Raw genomic sequence first — 18,918 nt, 5'->3', positions numbered from 1 at the left:
ATTGTCCTGGGCCACTGCCTCAAATGTTGCCTTAAAAACCAGCTGGACACCCGCCTATCAAGCCTATGCCACATATCCTTAACCAGTCTTAGTAGAAATTTGCAGCCCAGAAAAATGTGTGATAACCCTTTTGAGTCAGTGTGGGACCCTGCTGCTGCTTCTACCCACCCTTCTGGATAAAGTTCAAGGACGGCCTTATAGTCATCTGGAAGGAAATCTATGTTGTCATCCTGACCATGTTGACCATAGTGACAGTGGACTGGACTCCTGCCTGACTCCATCACCTCTGACTGCTTCCCAGTGGAAAGCTGCTTTGGATCTGCTGAAACTGAGTCTGTGGTATATTATTTTAGTGATATCCAGTAACTCTCTCTATTCCCACAGTAGATATTGAGGGCAAGGATGATATCACTGGCATGCCTCAGGCACTTCAAGGATTAGGAAACTAGAAATCCACTCTACAATCAAAGCCTTGCTTGGTTTGGGTGTGGTAAAAGGCCGCTTCCAACAATAGCTATAAAGGAGAGATCTTTATCAATGGAGGTAGTAAGAGGAATGAAACTCACCCCTGCTATTAGAATTAAAAATTTAACAAAATTCTCCACCCAAGGGATGCCTTGAGGCAGTTCTGATAACCTGGTTCCTCAAGCCAAAGAAGCAAAATGGGCCCAAAAGCCACAAAGAAACTCAGGGAAAGAAAGAGTGTAGTAAAGAAAGCCTTAGAAAGGAATTGAAAAAAAATCTCATCTGGATTAAAAAAAAGATATAAAAATAAGGATTGTCTTAAAATGTTTGTCACAGTGAAAAGGGGAAGAAGACAAACCCCAGAAAGTTTAAGTATGTAACAAATGGTAGGAGTATGTCTTAAAAATGAAGCTTATGAGTAAGTTGGTATGAAATTAAACTAGCTTTCATATACATAGAGTCAGGATGGGTGAATTGATGTGGAACTATTCTTTATGTTTATCTGTATGGTAGGGAGGAAGGATATGCCCACTTCAATCTAGATGCTGGTTTAGCTAATTAGAGCAGCCAGGTAGACTCGTTGTGAGAGGGGTTTCTCTTAAATTTACCATGACTGAATGACTCCTTCCCTTTGCCCTTTTGCGCTCCCATTGCATTGTCTATTCCAAAGGGTTTATGCCCTGTGAAATTATGTTTGGCAGACCATCCTTCTTGTGTCCTCGCTTAAAAACTGCAATGTTGACATAGATGACTGCTCCAGTCTTTACAGGCACTGCAGACTGTTCAACAGGAACTCCATTCCCAATTTCAGGCACTCCTGCAGGCAGCCCCTGTAGTTGGCCCTAATTACTGATCATGAGACACTGTGTGGGTCATATGACATAAAAAAAAACTAACTATCCTCAATGGAAAGGACCTTATACTGCTATCCTAACAGCTCCAACCACTGTCAAGGTGAATGGGATCTGGTCCTGGATCCACGCTTCACCACTTAAGGTGGCCCTGCTACCAGAAGAGACAAATGGATGGTGTATAAGGACCCTGAAAAGCCTCTCAAGCTAAGACTTATCTCATCATAATTTTTCATTTATGCTTCTGTGCTCTAAATGATGTTAACTACCACTGGCAGTTTAAAATCAGAGACAAGGGGACAGTTTTCTTACTTCTGCTATTGTAATGTCCCTGATTGTAGCAATTTAATTTTACCAACCAACTCAACTTGTGGAATATGACAAACTGCTTCAGGTATCTTGATGTCACACCCCTTCTCCTACTATGTTCTGGTGCAATGGAAGCCTATGTTCATACATTAATCCAACCTTGGTCTCTTGGATTTTGATAACAGCAGTTCCCCAATTAAATCTTTATACCAAAAGTGAAAATTTTCAGAGATTGTTATCCCACCTCTTAACCAAGAGGACAGATTTTATTCCTATAATGTTAGGGGTGAGTATGGTTACCTCTGTTGGAGGAGTAGCTTTTGCTGGAGGTGCTGTAAGACATAGTTTAAAACTTGCTCAAGAATTTGAGGAGAGGGTAGATGAGGATACTCATGCCTCTTCAGTGTCTCTGGCATGCATACAAAGACAACTGAACTCTCTAGCGGGGGTGGCCTTGCAGAATCATAGGGCACTAGACCTTCTCACAGCTTCCAAAGAGGGAACCTATGTTTTTCTAAGGGAAGAGTGCTGATACTGTGTAAATGAATCACGGCTGGAGAAGAAAACATAAAGGTTGTAGGTAAACTGTGTGAAGGACTCCAACAGCATCCATCTGCTAAACTAGATCTAGTATGGGTTCAAAGCCTTTTGGCCTGGTGGCTAGTATCCCTAGCCACCAGCAATTATACTATTTCTTCTACTTGTTATTACTGGTTCCTGTGTGGTTAAGTCTTTGATATCACTTATAGAAAAAATAATTGGGACTGTCAAGCTGATGGCCCTTCAGGCCCAGTACAGCCTCCTGAGTCAGGAAAAAGAGTCAAGAATTTGACTCAGTTACAAAAAGAAAGGGGAATGTAAGGATCTCTTAGGATTAAAGACCCCAAGACCAAGCAAGGACACTGAGTCAGAATATTAACCTCTTATGGGGAACTGAGGAATGCAATAATCTCTTGCTTGAAACTGAGGAATGAAATAACAGGAAATTGCCATTGTAAAAGTCCCTTGTTTGAAAAAAAAAGTTGATGTTATCATATTAATAGAACTTTGCAGCTTGTACCTGCTTGTGTTTTTTGCCTTCATTAGCCTAGGCTGTGTTCATGTTTAGGGTCATAGTGTTAGCTCCCAAGTCTACACTGTGTCCCTGGCAGGACAACTTCTGTAACACCTAAAAAACTTCTTTAATCTCTAAGCCCGCTTTGATGGACTCATTCTCAGACCCTGTAAGAATTGAAATAACAGTGATTAAGTTGTCTTAGACACTAATGAGGGGAATTTGTTTTAAGGATATCTCAGGTAACCTCAAAGTAAAAATAGAGTAGGATCAGACCTAAAATCTAGAAGTAGCCATGAACATCCATTGGCAACCTGGGAATGATTGTCTCCTGAACCCACATACCTGTTTCAGCATTCTCACTGTTAAGAAAATGGAGGAAAACAGAAAAGGAATAGGCCAGACTCAATGATCAACAGGTGGGGACTGTTTATTGCCAGCAAGGTGCATAGACCTTTCAGGTTTGGAGGTTGTTTGAGGGACTATATTTTGGATGGACTTATATAGGGCTTGTTTTCACAAAGAAGCAGAAAATAAAAAGTGGCTTATGCTCTCTTAGGCCACAAGGAGACTTCCTTGACCAGGCCCACAAGTTGAATGTTCTACACTGGATGAAGGGCTATTGTCCCCTGGGGACCAAGTGTTATATCCTTGGCCAGGCACTGATTGGAACCTGCCTGCTGACAGGCATGTGGCCACCCTTGTTTTCTTGTACCTGGTGTCTTGCTTGAGCTGGAGGAATTAGGCAGGAATCAATCTTTCACTCACTGTAACAAATTTTTCAAGCCAAATTGCACAGATTCCAGCCTGTTACCTTTCCTGCAGCAGAATGTGGGGACATCAGGTTATACAGTGCTGTGGCGTTTTAGTGAGAGCAATGAAAAGAGTCCCCAGTATGTGACTTCTGTTGGAGTCATAGGAACTCTTGAACAGAAAAGTGTTGGTAGCTAGTTGTGATTCAGCTAGCTGCAGAACGTCTCTGGCATCTCTAAAGGAGAACTGGGTCTCTCTGTTGACTGCCACTGGCAGGTAAGAATGTTACTGTAACAGAATAGAGTTCTAATGCCTGTTCCCAGAGCTAGGGCTGGCTCTGATTAGTAGAACCAAAGGACGAGGCTTGGGAGTGGTAGAGGCTGGTGGTCAAATGAATCTAGCTGCTCAGCAGAAAATGGAATATGAATTTTACTAAGAAATACTGGAGCATCTCTTAGTCATGAGATACCCTCAAATCAGGCTTTCACTGAGCTGGATGCAGAGCAAAACAAGCACAAAGCCACTGGTAACAACCAAAAACCAGCCCTGCTTCTATTCCCTGCAAACATTCTCCAGGAAATATTGCCACACCATGCAGAACAATTCCTACCAGATCTGCTGAGTTTCTGCTAGGCCCAAAAGTCGGGTTCCCTTTCCATTTTACTTTTCATTTTCAGTCTTTTTCTCTTGTTTGTTTTTCTATGAGATCTTCTTTTATTTGTATTTACACACACACACACACACACACACACACACACACACACACATTTGTGAAAATACCTTACAGAGAAGTTACAATTACATGAGTACATGAGCAAGGTAATGAGTACATTTCTTATTAGGGATGGTAAGAGGAAACAAAGTGGGAGGCAACAATGCTTGATAAGAAATGTACCCATTACCTTTTATTTGTATTCTGTGACAAGTGATCTGATTTTTCCCTGTTACTGCTTCCAGCACATGCTGCCCTAGGTCCAATTGAACACTCTACCACAATGCCTGGACCTCTGCTGTAACAGCTTCACCTAGTCCTATAATTGAATCCCAGGAGGCTGGGAATATGGCTCAGTGATAGAATGCTTCCCTAGCATGCATGAATTCATGGGTTCGATTCCTCAGCAACACATAAGCAGAAAACACCAGAAGTGGTGCTTTGGCTCAAGTGGTACAGTGCTAGCCTTGAGTAAAAGAAGTTCAGGGGCAGTGCAAAGGCCCTGAGTTCAAGCCCCAGGACTGGCACAAAAAAGGAAAAAGAATTGAACCCCAGGGCTTCCGATGTCACATTTAGAAGGCATGTTTTCTTCCTACATTGTCTGTCATGTGTATCTACAGCTTTCTCTAACAAAGGTTTTTCATTGAAACTACATTTGCTTTCATCTTAGCCTTAGGATCTGATATAGGGATTGATCTCTGGGCAACAGGGCTGGTTGAAATGCAAGACATTTCCTTAGCACAATTCAAGGGCCTACTCTACTTGTTTTAATGTTCTGGGAAAGTTTTCTTTTTTTTTTTTTTGGGTCCAGTCGTGGGGCCTGAACTCTGGGCCTGGGCACTGTCCCTCAGCTCTTCAGCTCAAGGCTAGCACTCTACCACTTAAGCCACAGCGCCCCTTCCAGGGTTTTCTTTTTGCTTATGTGGTGCTGAGGAATCAAACCCAGGCCCTCGAGCATGCAAGGCAAGCGGTCTACCACTGAGCCACCTTCCCAGCCCCTGGGAAAGTTTTCTAAAGCAGTTTTGAAAGTTTGAAACAAGAAAGCACCAAGCTCATGGCTGGTCTCATTAACTATTGGGTGAAAACTCCAGAAAAGTGGTGGGAGGTGGGGATGTCTTCCTGCTTGGCCCATAGTAGCATGGCATGCAGCTCTTCTGCAATCAAGCATATTTCTACTGATCATATGTGGACATGGCCAGCTCATACTAGTACTCTCCAGGTAGTATTTCTTAGGCACCAGGAACTCCATGTAATGAAGTTCAGGGAGTTTACACAGTGCAGAGAAGAGGCGCTTGAGGGTGCAGGCTGACAGCAGGTTAGCAAGGAACTTGAGCTCCTAGAGATAGAGGCAGGAACACAGGCCCAGGATCATCATGACCACATAGCTATGGGTAATAGCACACTCCACTGGGGTCCACACCCGCACTATCTGGGCAACCTGTTGCCGGAGCTTGAGGAAAGTAGAAGGATATAAATAAAGCAGATTGTGTCTACTGAGGTGCAACACATCCAGCTGGGCAGCATGGATACAGTCTGCCAAGAAGTTCATGTCCACATGGTTCAGAGCACAATTGGCCAGGTCCAGCATTCTCAATCATGTCCTGAACGGGCTGTAGAACATGGAATAATCAGCACTAATCAGAGGAGTTCCATGTGAGCAACAATGGATGTGAGCAATCCATCTGCTTGTCTGTCACAGAGAACAAAGACTACACCTTGCAGGGCAAGTCTTGTTCTTACCTGACTGCATGCAGTCTATGAAAATAGTTTGTGACACATGATGCTACATGAAATGCAAATGTCTGTGTCCATAAATATGGTTCACTGGGATGCAGGCTGGCTCCCTTGCTTTCAGACAGTCTACAGCTTCTGGGCTTGCTGTGTGGTTCAGAATTAACCTGAACGAACGAAACCTTTGTCTTCATCTCACCTAAATGGCAGATTTTATCAACAACCATTTTCTTTTTTTTTTTTAATTGTATTTTATTTTATTTGAGAACATACTGTACAGGGGGGGCTACAATTACATGGGCAGGATAATGCATACATTTCTTACCAAGCATTGCAGCCTCCTCCTTTGTTTACCCTTCACTTCCCTTCCCCGCCTCCCCCCTCCCCCCACCCAATTTTACCCCCCTCCCCCCACCCAATTATACCCCCCTCCCCCCCACACACCGACATTGTAAAGCTGGTTTTGACATGACATTTTGTACTTCTCATTGTTGCAACAGGTCCACCTGAATCCTTAAACGACTTGTTTGTCCCCATCACCTCCACATGTTATACTGACATCAAATATAGTGAAAGCGGGGGTTACACTGTGGGGGAGGGACATACAAAGCAACAAAGAAATAATCTTATAAATGCGTTAGAAACACATGCATGAAAGAAATGAAAACATTAAAATACATATTTAAGGGTTCATTTTCCTAACATCACATTATCTGACCTTTTCCGCTTGACTCATACCTATACTAGATATTGCAAATAAGGGAAACCATGGGACCTATGCTTCTTTGGGCCTGGCTTACTTCACTGAATATAATTTTTTCCAAACCTTTCCATTTCCTAACAAATGGGGAAATGTCATTCTTTCTGATGGAGGCATAGAATTCCATTGTGTATATATACCACATTTTCTTGATCCATTCATCTACTGAGGGGCATCTGGGTTGGTTCCATATCTTAGCTATGGTAAATAATGCTGCAATAAACATAGTTGTGCTGGTAGCTTTAGTGTGGTCTTGTTTGTAAACATTTGGGTAAATGCCCAAAAGTGGGATTGCTGGATCATAGGGGAGATCTATGTGAAGTCTTCTGAGGAACCTCCATACTGCTTTCCAAAGTGGTTGAACAAGTTTACATTCCCACCAACAATGAAGTAAGGTTCCTTTCTGTCCACATCCCCTCCAGCATCTGTTGTTGTTAGAGTTCTTGATTTTTGCTGTTCTAACTGGAGTGAGGTGATATCTCAATGTTGTTTTGATTTGCATTTCTTTTATGGCTAGGGATGTTGAACATTTCTTCATGTGTCTATTGGCCATCCTTGTTTCTTCTTCAGAGAAGCTTCTCTTTAAGTCTTTCGCCCACTTATTTATTGGGCAGTTGATTCTTTGAGGATTTGTTGTTGGGTGGTTTAATTTTTTGGGTTCCAAGTATATTTTAGATATGAGACCCTTGTCCGTTGTATGGCTAGTAAAGATCTTCTCCCAATCGGGGGGCTTTCTATTGATCTTGCCAGCTATGTCATTTGCCCTGCAGAAGCTCTGCAACCTTATGCAATCCCATTTGTCCAACCTTTCTTTGATTGGTTGTGCTTCCGGGTCTCTATTCAGAAAATTTCGACTTGAGCCAAGGAGACCTAGGGTTTCTCCTATTCCATCCTGTAATGTTTTCAGAGTGTCTGCTTTGAGTTCAAGGTCTTTGATCCATTTGGAGTTGATTCTGGTACAGGGTGATAAATAAGGATCTAGCTTTAGTTTTCTACATGTAGTTAACCAATTTTGCCAGCACCATTTACTGAAGAGGCTGTCTTTCTTCCATTCTATTGTTTTAGCTTCCTTATCGAAGATTAGATGGCTATAGGTCTGTAGGTTCATTTCTGGGTTTTCAATTCTATTCCATTGGTCCTGAGGTCTGTTCTTATGCCAATACCAAGCTGTTTTGATTACTATGGCTTTATAGTAGAGTTTGAAATTTGGTATTGATATTCCTCCAGCAGTGTTCTTTCCGTTGAGGAGCGTTTTTGCTATTCGGGGTCTTTTATTGTTCCATATGAATTTTTGGATTGCCTCCTCTATTTCCTTGAAGAATGAGGGTGGAATTTTGATAGGTATCGCGTTGAATTTGTAGATAGCCTTGGGAAGTATTGCCATTTTCACGATGTTAATCTTGCTAATCCAGGAGCATGGGAGGTTTTGCCATTTTTTAAGTTCTGTGTTGATTTCCTTTTTCAAGATTTTAAAGTTTTCATCATAGAGGTCCTTCACTTCTTTGGTTAAGTTAATTCCTAGGTATTTTATTTTTTGTGTGGCTATTACAAATGGAGTTGCTTTCCTAATTTCAGCCACACTTTTCTCATTGTTGGCATATAGAAAAGCCATTGATTTTTGGGGGTTAATTTTATAACCTGCTACTTTGCCAAAGTTTTGAATCAGCTTGAGTAATTTGGGAGTGGAGTCTATGGGATTCTTTAAATACAAGATCATGTCATCTGCAAAGAGGGAGAGTTTTATTTCTTCTTTCCCTATTTGGATCCCCTTTATGTCTGCATCTTGTCTTATTGCTGTAGCTAGGCATTCTAATACTAGATTGAAGAGAAGTGGAGAGAGTGGGCATCCTTGTCTTGTTCCTGAGTTAAGAGGAAATGGCTTTAGTTTTTCACCATTGAGTATAATGCTGGCTGTAGGTTTGTCATATACAGCCTTTATTGTATTGAGGAATGTTCCATGGATTCCTAATTTTTCCAGAACCTTCATCATAAAGGGGTGTTGGATCTTGTCAAATCCTTTTTCTGCATCTATTGAGATAACCCTGTGGTTCTTATTCTTGCTCCTGTTGATGTGATGAATAATATTAATTGATTTGCGTATATTGAACCAGCTTTGCATCCCTGAAATGAATCCTGTTTGATCATGGTGTATGATTTTTTGGATGAATTGTTGAAGTCGATTGGCCAAAATTTTGTTGAGAAGTTTTGCATCAATGTTCATCAAAGAAATGGGTCTATAGTTCTCTTTCTTTGATGAGTCCCTGCCTGGTTTTGGGATGAGGGTTATGATGGCTTCATAGAATGTATTCGGTAGTGAGCTTTCTCTTTCAATTTCATTGAAGAGTTGGAGGAGTATTGGTGTGAGCTCTGCTTTGAAGGCCTTGTAAAATTCCGCTGTAAAACCATCTGGTCCTGGACTTTTCTTAGCTGGGAGGTCTCTTATTGCTGTTTCTATTTCAATACTTGATATGGGCCTGTTAAGCTGGTTTAACTCATCTTGGTTTAGTTTTGGCATGTCAATATTTGCTAGGAAAAGGTCCATTTCTGTCAAGTTCTCAAACTTATTAGCATAAAGTTTGAGAAGTATCCCCTAATAATGTTCTGAATCTTGGTTGTTTCCGTGGTGATGTTTCCATTCTCATCTCTGAGTTTATTACTTTGGGTGTGTTCTCTCCTTTTTCTGATAAGGTTTGCTAAGGGTCTGTCAATTTTGTTAAGTTTTTCGAAGAACCAACTCTTTGTTTTGTTGATTCTTTCTATAGTTTTTTTGGATTCTAATTCATTTAATTCTGATTTAATTTTGATTATTTCTTTCCGTCTACTGGATTGGGGTTTATCTTGCTGCTCTTTTTCAAGGAGGTTTAGATGTGTCATTAAATTGTTAGTTTCCGATCTCTCCAATTTGTTGATGTAGGAGCTCAGAGCTATAAACTTGCCTCTGAGTACTGCCTTTGCTGTGTCCCAGAGGAGCTGGTAATTTGTGTGTTCATTTTTGTTGAATAGCATAAACATTTGAATTTCCTTTCTAATCTCTTCCATGACCCACTCATGATTCAGCAGTGTGTTGTTCAGCCTCCATGTGATACCGGACTTTCTTTGGTGGCTTTTGGTGTTGAGATCTAATTTTATTCCCTTGTGGTCAGAGAGAATGCAAGGTATAACTTCAATGTTTCTGAATTTAGACAAGTTTGTTTTGTGGCCTAAAATGAGGTCTATTTTAGAAAACGTTCCATGTGCTGCTGAGAGGAACGTGTATTCTGTTGCTGCTGGGTGAAATGTTCGGTAAATGTCTGTTAAGTCTAGTTGATCTATGCAGCTGTTTAGATCTGCCGTTTCTCTGTTGAGTTTTTGCCGAGGTGATCTATCTAGTGGGGAGAGTGGTGTGTTAAAATCCCTAACAATTAATGTCTTTGGATCTATATGGGATTTGAGGGAAAGTAGTGTCTCTTTGATAAATTTGGGTGCTCCATTGTTTGGCGAATAGATATTTAGAATTGTAATATCCTCCTGAAGGAGAGATCCTTTAATTAGTATGTAGCGACCTTCTTTATCTCTTCTCACGAATTTTAGTTTGAAGTCTATTTTATCTGATATTAGGATTGCAACTCCCGCCTGTTTATGAGGGCCGTTTGCTTGGTAGATTTTGTTCCAGCCTTTAACTTTGAAAATATGTTTGTTTTTACGGGCAAGATGTGACTCCTGAAGGCAGCAGAGAGAGGGGTCTTGTTTTTTAATCCAACTAGACAGTCTATGTTGCTTAATTGGAGAGTTCAGTCCGTTAACGTTAAGAGATAGGACTGAGAGGTATTTGGGGGTTCCTGCCATGTTATCCACCTTCTTGGGGGCTGTGAAAACTGGGTTCTTCCTAAGGTTCTTGGATTCTCAGTTTGGGTGCAGTTTCTTGGCCTTTGTTGCGTTCTTGTTGGTTTTCTATGTGTAGGACATCTTTAAGAATCTTTTGCAGGGCTGGTTTGGTGGAGATGTATTGTTTCAATTTTTCTTTGCTATGGAAGGTTTTTATTTGGCCTTCAGTTATGAAGGAGAGTTTAGCTGGGTACAGTATTCTTGGTTGATAGTTGTTTGTTTTTAGGGCATGGCATACGTCATTACAGGCTCTTCTTGCTTTGATTGTCTCTGCTGAGAAATCTGAGGTAATTCTAATTGGTTTCCCTTTATAGGTGATTAACCTTTTCTCCTTGACAGCTTTAGGGATCTTTTCCTTGGTCTGGGTTGATCCTGTGTGGATTATAATGTGACGGTGGGATGCCCTATTCTGGTCTGGTCTATTTGGGGTTCTAAAAGCTTCTTGTATCTGAATAGGCCTATCTTTTTGTATGTTTGGGAAGTTCTCTGCTAGCATCCTGTTAAACAAATTTCCTAGACCATTAACTTCTGTTTCTAGGTGCTCCTCTACACCCATTATCCTTAGATTGGGCCTTCTGATGGTGTCTTCCAGGTGTTGGATAGACCTATCATATTTCTTGGACTTGTCTTGGATGGTTGTATGTTCTTTCTCTATAATATCTAGGCTGTCTTCAATCCCTGAGATTCTATCTTCTGCATGGTCTAACCTGCTGTCAAGACTCTCTACTTTGTTTTTTATCTCTTTTCCTTCTAATTGGTCAGCTTTGATGGCTTCAAGTTCTTTGTTGAAGCTCTGTTTTAGGTCTTGTATGATTTTCTTTACTTCCTTAATTTGGTGTTCAGTGTTTGTTCTCAAATCACTTAGTTGATTGGTTATGGTTTCTTTGGACTCCCATTCCTTCTGTTGGGTTCCATTCAGCATTCCCTTTGTGGTCTCCCTGACTTCCTTCAGCTCTTTGTTAATGGATTCCATGAATGTCTTTAGTGATCTTTGTGTATTCTCTACCTGGTCTCTTAATTCGTGAATTACTCTTTGATTAGTTTCCTCCCTTCTGTGGGATTCCTGCAGTTCTCTTTGAGTGTTCTCTGCCTGCTCACGCCATTCCTCCCTTTCTCTTTGAGTATTCTCAAGTTGTTCACGCAAATCCTGTATCAGTTTTTGAGAAGCTTCCTCATGCTTATGATATTCCTGTATAAACTTCTGGGACGCCTCCTCTCTCTCCCTATCACGCTCATGCAGAGTCCTTTGTACATTGTCAAACTTCTCACTTATCATGTTTGCTATTAGTGTTTGTAGAGCTATTTGGGAACTCTCCTCTGGATTATTCTTTATCTGTTCTAATCACTGATTATCAAGGTTGGGAATTGAGATACCCGAATTTGCCATTTTTCTTGTGTTTTTCCGGCTTACTCGGCCCATTTGAGATAAAGATTGCACCAGTTTTGTGCTAGAACACTATCTTAAGGCAACCATCAACCAAAGTTTGCATTTGTACAGTCAATAGTCTACAGATACAATCTAGTTCAACAGATACATCTATTCAACATCAAACGACTATATGTTAAAGGACTTCGAACCGCAGAAAAGAATTTGGAAAACCAGAAATTATTAGGATTAGGGAGAGATGTGGGTAAAAAATAGGAATAGATTGGTGTGGGGAGGCACAGGGAGAGTTAACTATGTCCTAATCACAGTGCAGGAAATGAGGTGGGTAGAATGCAAGTAGAGAGAGAGAGAAAAAGAAGAGACGGAAAGGGGAATAAAGAGAGACCAGAAAAAGAATAGAAACGTAAAAATTAATGTTATTATAGAGGTTAAAAGACCGTCTATTTAGAGAGGAATGTGAATATGTTCAGAGAAGGGGAGGGACATAGAGGAGATGTGAAAAGCTTTAAGGATGGGAACGGGAGAAGAAAAGATCAGAAGTTCAGTAGAGCTAGATAAAAAACAAAAAGATAATTAAGAAAGAAAGGAAAAGAGAAAGAAGACAAGAAAAGAAAGGAAAACTCTTATTCACATATTCCTAAAATAAAAATTATAAGATGAGAAAAAAAAAAGGTTACTGGGAAACAATTATTTTTTCAGAAGAGGCAAAAATTAAAGATTAATAAAAGTTTTAGAAGGGAAAAAAATTTATATATATATATATATATATATATATATAAGGTAACAAAAAACAAAAAAACAAGCAAAAAAAGAAAAGAAGAAGAAGAAAAAAAAGAAAAAAAAAGAAAAAAAAAGAAAAAAAAGTCTTTAGATTTTTTTTTTTGGTGGGGGGGAGGAGTGGGAAGAATCCTGTATCTCCCTTTTGTCTGCAACCAGTCTCTTGTTGGAGTCTCTGGTCAGCTTGAGGTCCTGTGGCTTGATTGGTTTCTTAAGTCGGTTGGTTGGAAGAGGCAGAAAAATGCTCTGCTTTACCCAAGATTTTGAGATCCCCCTCCCAGGTTAGTTTTCTGGGAGGGTGGTCTGCTTTGAGAGTCACAAAAGAGGGGGATGTGTTGATGAGGCTAGGTTCTGGGTAGAGTTGAGGCCTTTCAATAAACAGTAGCTTTTCCCTGGGGCTATTTTGTGATAAAGCTCACAGCGCCCAGCCTGGAGCCATTCTCAGGGTTTCTGTTTTTCAATTGATTGTCGAGGCTGCTAGAGGGAGGGGCAGCCTCTGGCTCTGGTTACCCAGTGAAGCAAGGCACTCCGATGGCTGGCGCCTGAGCTGGGTGACTTTTCCCTGGATGGAGCTGAGTCTGGCAGGTCACTTCGCTGTTAAGTTCTTGTGACCTGCTAAATGACTCATTTTATTCCAAGGCCTGAGCTGGAGCTAGCAGCTCCTCCGAACTTTGTCGGTATCCAAGATGGAGATCACCGGTGCTGGGGGGGTAGGGGTGGCCTTCCCTCCTCTGCTCCCTGAGTAGTGAGGATGTCGGGCTTCTACTCACGCCGAGTCTTGGATCCTGGGTCGTCTCTGGACTGCAAACAGCAGGATGAAGATGTTCGCTCCTTGTCGGTTCTTGTTGGTGTTGAGTAGAATCCGCTCGTCCGCTGCGTCTGGCTCCTTCGTCCCCGACTCTCTGTGTCTCAGGTATGTCTCCGCGGCGGTGGTCGCCGCCGCCGCGGCCCCGCCGCCGGAGCGGCAACTGCTGCGTTTCCTTGGCTTCCCCTCTCTTGTCTAACTCTCTGTCCTGTGATGACACACTTGGTGTGATTCTCTGGCTTAGGACTGTTCACTGGAACTCTAAAACTGCTTTCTATGGGAGAGCTTGTTCAGATTCCAACTTCTCCTCTGCCATCTTCCCAGAACTCTCAACAACCATTTTCATATGAAAGGAGTTATGTACATGATCCTGGAGAGAACATCCACTCTGAGAGCTTGCTACAGAGGAAATGAGGCATTAGTAAGAAAAAAGAGCCATTACTCTAACAATAGAAGAATCCATTACTGTAGAGCCAGGAAGGGAAAGCCAGACATCCCCAACTGAGGCACCATATCCACAATCCAATAATTCTGATTTAGATAGTGTTGGCAGCAAGCATCAGCAAAGGGGCAGCTGGGCCCTGTCTCTGACTGAGTCCCTCACTGTCTGTGCATGCCCCTCTTGATATCATAACTGCAAATGGGTGAAACTATTAGCTAAGACCTTATGATAATCCTGCTTATGGAGGAGGCCAGGCATTCCCCCAATTCCCATGAATGATCTTGGGTTAATATCTGCTCAGAAAGGCCAGGGTGACACTGCAGTCCCACAGTCAGCTGACAACAACCTCATGTCACCCAGCTGAGCCAGATTTCTATACCTGACCTGAGATAATGCCAGTCACACAGTGTTGGGAACTTTTTTTGCACCACAATAGACAGCTATAGGAGTCACTATAGTTAGCTTTGCCTTATAAAGCAACATTCTAGACCCATTAGTTAGCATGTTCTTTTCACAGAGACCTCTCCCTCTCCCTTCCCCCTCCCCCTTTCCCTCTCTGTCCTGCTCTTCTTGCTTTCCCCCACTCTTCCTCCTATCTATGCTAGGGATTACAGCCAGGGTTTTTCATGTGCTAGTCAAACACTGTAGCATCAAGGCACATTTTAGCCCTTATTTTTCTTTCTTTCTTTTTTCTTTCTTTTTTTTCTATCTTTCTTTCTTTCTTTCTTTCTTTCTTTCTTTCTTTCTTTCTTTCTTTCTTTCTTTCTTTCTTTCTTTCTTTCTTTCTTCCTTCCTTCCTTCCTTTCTCTCTCTCTCTCTCTCTCTCTCTCTCTCTCTCTCTCTCTCTCTCTCTCTCTCTCTCTCTCTCTCTCTCTTGGTCTGTCTCTTTCTCTCTTTCTTTTCTTATTTTGAAGACCAAGACACCATTCAAACTCAGTATCTGATGCTTTTGCTCACTGGCTGGTACTCTAATATTTGAGCTACACCTCCAGACCTTGTTTTTTGAGGCAGTCTCCCCATGTTATCCATGCTGGACTTGAACTCACTTTCCTTCTTCCTCAGGCTTCTGAGTGTTGGGATTGCAAGCCTGGTTTTGATGCCTACCTTACACATTGTCTCTTTCTAACTAGAAGCAGTCCCCTGAGGTCCCTCACTATTCTGGATCATTCCTGGTCCTCCAACTTCTTTATTTCTCTTTTGTGCTCTCTTATGTGCAGCTCCAGAGAGCATTAAGCTTGGGGCTTTGTGAATAAGCTGTTCTTCTACCTATCACCCAGTGCCCCTACAGCCTGTGAAGCCAATGACCAGAGTGCTTGACCCATCCCTCCTCCTTTCAGTCTCTGAGATTCACCCTCGGAGAATCTGGATCTTCCCTGTCAGCATGGAGAGGGCCATACTCAGCTCTATCAGGTAAGTCATGTGACTGAGCTCTCAGGAGATGGAGCCAAGGAGGCAGTCTTCATGCTTAGAAGTTGGGACAGAAGTGAAGGGTGTGTCAAAGGCCTTAATGGGGAGGATGAGTGAAGTCAGACGAGGGAATCCCACCTGGGCTAACAACTGCTGCACATGCCAGCATGTAGCCGCACATTGTGGGCCACTTCCAGCTTGCACAGCTAACCTGTCCTGGCTAGGCCTAACACCTGCAGAAGCTACCCAGGGCTCAAGCTGTCTTCCCTAAATGAGGGGCAGTGCATTTGCAGAGCAGCCATACCTGCTGATTCCAGGGCCTGCACCACTATCTCAAAGTTGCCTTCAATGGGCTGGGAAGGTGGCTCGGTGGTAGAGCACTTGCCTTGCATGCCTGAGGCCCTGAGTTCGATTCCTCAGCACCACATAAGCAAAAGGAAAAAAGCCGAAAGTGGCGCTGTGGCTCAAGTGGTAGAGCGCTAGCCTTGAGCTGAAGAGCTGAGGGACAGTGCCCAGGCCCAGAAGGGCCCCACGACCGGACCCCCCCCCCCGAAAAAAAAGTTGCCTTCAATGACAAAGAAATAAATGAGGACTTCAATAGGTCACCTAACTGCACAGGGCTCTGCCTGTAGTTGGCAGCATATTCTAGCCAGGAGCTCATTGTGGCTCCATATTCCCAGAGCCCTTCCGCAAGGGCATTGCTGTACCTGCACATCCCGGATACCCATAATGTCAGATCTCTGCAGCTGATGAATCCTTTTAAAGAATTATTTAAGAAAGATTTTTCCTTTGTTTTATTTAGAAAAGAATATTTTAAAGGTTCATTCCCTGGAAAACACTTCCCCAGTTTTAAATGCCAAGACAAATAGTTGGGTTCCACATGAGAGTGCCATTAAGATACTAGAACTCTACGTACTTTTCAGGGATACAATGAATTTTGGGATGACTCAATGTTTTAGGTATCCATGATTCTAACACTAGATACATTTCTACTTTCTCAATACACTGAGAACAGATTTTGATTCCAAGAGACTTTGAAAAATAGTATGAAGTCTTTCATAACTCCGCATCAACTCTTCATTTTATGAACTTATTTTCCTAATATAATTTATGAAGCTTTATAGTTAATTATTTTCTCCAAAGTCACAAAATCATTTTTTGAAGATTTTCTAATAGGGATAAACTTTGAGACTGAAAGGTCAATATAATCCTTTTTGTCTACTATAATCAAGAATCTCTTAAAATTATTGTTGAATGTTAAATTCCTCCAAAGCCTATACTTGAATGGAATCGCTTCTATCTTGAAGGTATGAATTGTGTGTGCTTGGGAAAAATTCCATTTATCCCATTAATATGTGGAGGATATTTCACAGTAAGGAGATCCAGGTAGTACTTACCCACTTTGGTCTCATCTCTGTACTCTGTGCATTTGGGCAAACTTCAACTTTGTTCACGACTCATTTAACTTCTGTAGATTCTATGATGAAGATACTCTTTTTTTGTGGGGGGGGTCTGGTTGTGGGGCCTGAACTCGGCCTGGGCACTGTCCCTCAGCTCTTCAGCTCAAGGCTAGCGTTCTACTACTTGAGCCACAATGCCACTTCTGGCTTTTTTCTTTTTGCTTATGTGATGCTGAGGAATTGAACCTAGGGCCTCAGGCATGCCAGGCAAGCACTCTACCCCTGAGCCAACTTCCCAGCCTGATGAAGATTCTCTTAAATTTAATTTTTTTCTAAAATATATCAGAAGCCTGTAAGTATTCCTCAATACATCATGTATTCCCACAACTTATGCAATCCCTTCCTTTGATAAAAAGTCCTTCCTCTAATTAATATTAGCTAACTCCAATAGTATAGTATAAATAATTACTCAGGTTGAGGAGAGAAAGTTGTTCTATAAGTGAAATAAATACTTAGTTTTATCAAATTTTATCATTTTTAACCTCTGAAAAACTCTAGAGCTCCTAACTAAAAGCAGCTTTTATTTACACACACAAGAAAAGAGGTTAATTAATCTATTATACACTAAGAAGAATGAACCTCTGAGAGAAAAACCCATGGCATTTTTAATTATGGCTGTTATTATTATTTTAAGAACTTTTGTATCCCTTTTTATCCAAAGAAAAAAATTAGATACTATTCTTAAACAGACCAAGTTTCATTACCAAGAAAGCTAAAAGAAAACCTAAATAATGTGAGAAAATAACTATATATTATAGATTTTAACCTCAGAGAATATATGAAGAACTCCTCAATCAAGTAACACAAAAGGAAATTCACTTTAAAATAGTTGTGGAACTTCAACAAACATTTCTTCAAAGCAGAGAGATAAAGCACCACTAAGCAACCCCAAAGTTGCTAGGAAAATGCCATCAAAATCACAGGAAGATACTGCTTCATGCCTTCTACAATGACTGTGACTTAAAAAAAAATACAGAAAATGGTCTGGGAATGTGGCTTAGTTGTAGAGTGCTTGCCTAGCATGCATGAAGTCCTGGGTTCAATTCCTCAGTACCACATAAACTGAGAGAGCTGGAACTGATGGTGTTGCTCAAGTGGTAGAGAAAAAGAAGCTCAGGAAGAGTGCCCAGACCCTGAGTTCAAGACCCAGGACTAGGAAAAAAAGAGGAGGAGTTGAACTCTTTTGGCACAGCTAAGGTAATGAGAATGTAGAATGTTACAACCACATAGAAAACAAGTTGGTGAATCTTCCAAGAGTCTAACATAGAATTACAATATGACTCAACAATTCTATTTGTAAAGATACAAACAAACAATGGACAATAGAACTTACATGGATGCCAGTGTTCATTGTAGCCTTATTTATAAATACTGGAGAGAAACCTTCCGAATGTTCATTTATAGATGAATGAATAAACAAAATATGGCATCTCATAGTGTGGAAATTAATGTGCCACAAGAAATAAATGACACTCTGTCCATGCTGTAACATGGACTGCACCAACCTTGAAAAACATTATAAAACTAAGTATTTCAAACCAGACACAAAAGCATAGCTCATGTATGATTGTACTTATAAGAAATATCTAGAATAGACAACAGAAACTGATAGCAGATTAGAGATTGTCCACAGTTAGAGGGAGGAAGAGATGAGTGACAATTTATTGATTAATGATGATACAGTTTCTGTCGGGTCTTTGTCCGTCCCACGAAAGACGGACGGGGTCTGAGGAAAGGTAAGTGCGGCGCTCGCCCATTCCCCAGCCTCCCTCAGCCCGGGAGACAATCAGACACAGGAGGGAGCCAAATCCAGCAGGTAGAAAACTCATTTATTAACAGAGAGCAGCCCTTTTTAAAGACAAAAAGGCAAGGGAGGAAGAGGAACCAATCACTGTCAAGGTCATACCCTATCATGCACCTAAGCCTTCACGGACTGGTTAGGAACTGATCAGAAGGTCAATTGGGCTCTGCCCACTCTACTCCCTCCCAGCACCATCTTTGCTGCCCATGTGCTCTACAGTTTCTGTTTGAAGCAATAAAAAATTTAAATACTGGTGATGGTTGCACAACACTATGAATATGAGCAATGTAACTTAAACACTTATATATTGGAAATTTGGTTATTTATAATTCACCACAGT

At 41.4% G+C, this 18,918-nt stretch overlaps 1 pseudogene; it reads right to left on the bottom strand.

The window, feature by feature from the left end:
• Nucleotides 1-2,793: 2,793 nt before the first annotated feature.
• On the bottom strand, nucleotides 2,794-18,128 carry LOC138828707 (leucine-rich repeat-containing protein 14B-like; annotated as a pseudogene).
• Nucleotides 18,129-18,918: the final 790 nt, after the last annotated feature.

The sequence above is a fragment of the Dipodomys merriami genome, unplaced genomic scaffold, assembly GCF_024711535.1.
Source record: "Dipodomys merriami isolate MVZ:Mamm:240054 unplaced genomic scaffold, mDipMer1.0.p SCAF_1625, whole genome shotgun sequence".
Lineage (NCBI taxonomy): Eukaryota > Metazoa > Chordata > Mammalia > Rodentia > Heteromyidae > Dipodomys > Dipodomys merriami.
The sequence above is the reverse complement of the archived record's forward strand: the minus strand, read 5'-3'. Positions and strand labels throughout refer to the sequence as shown.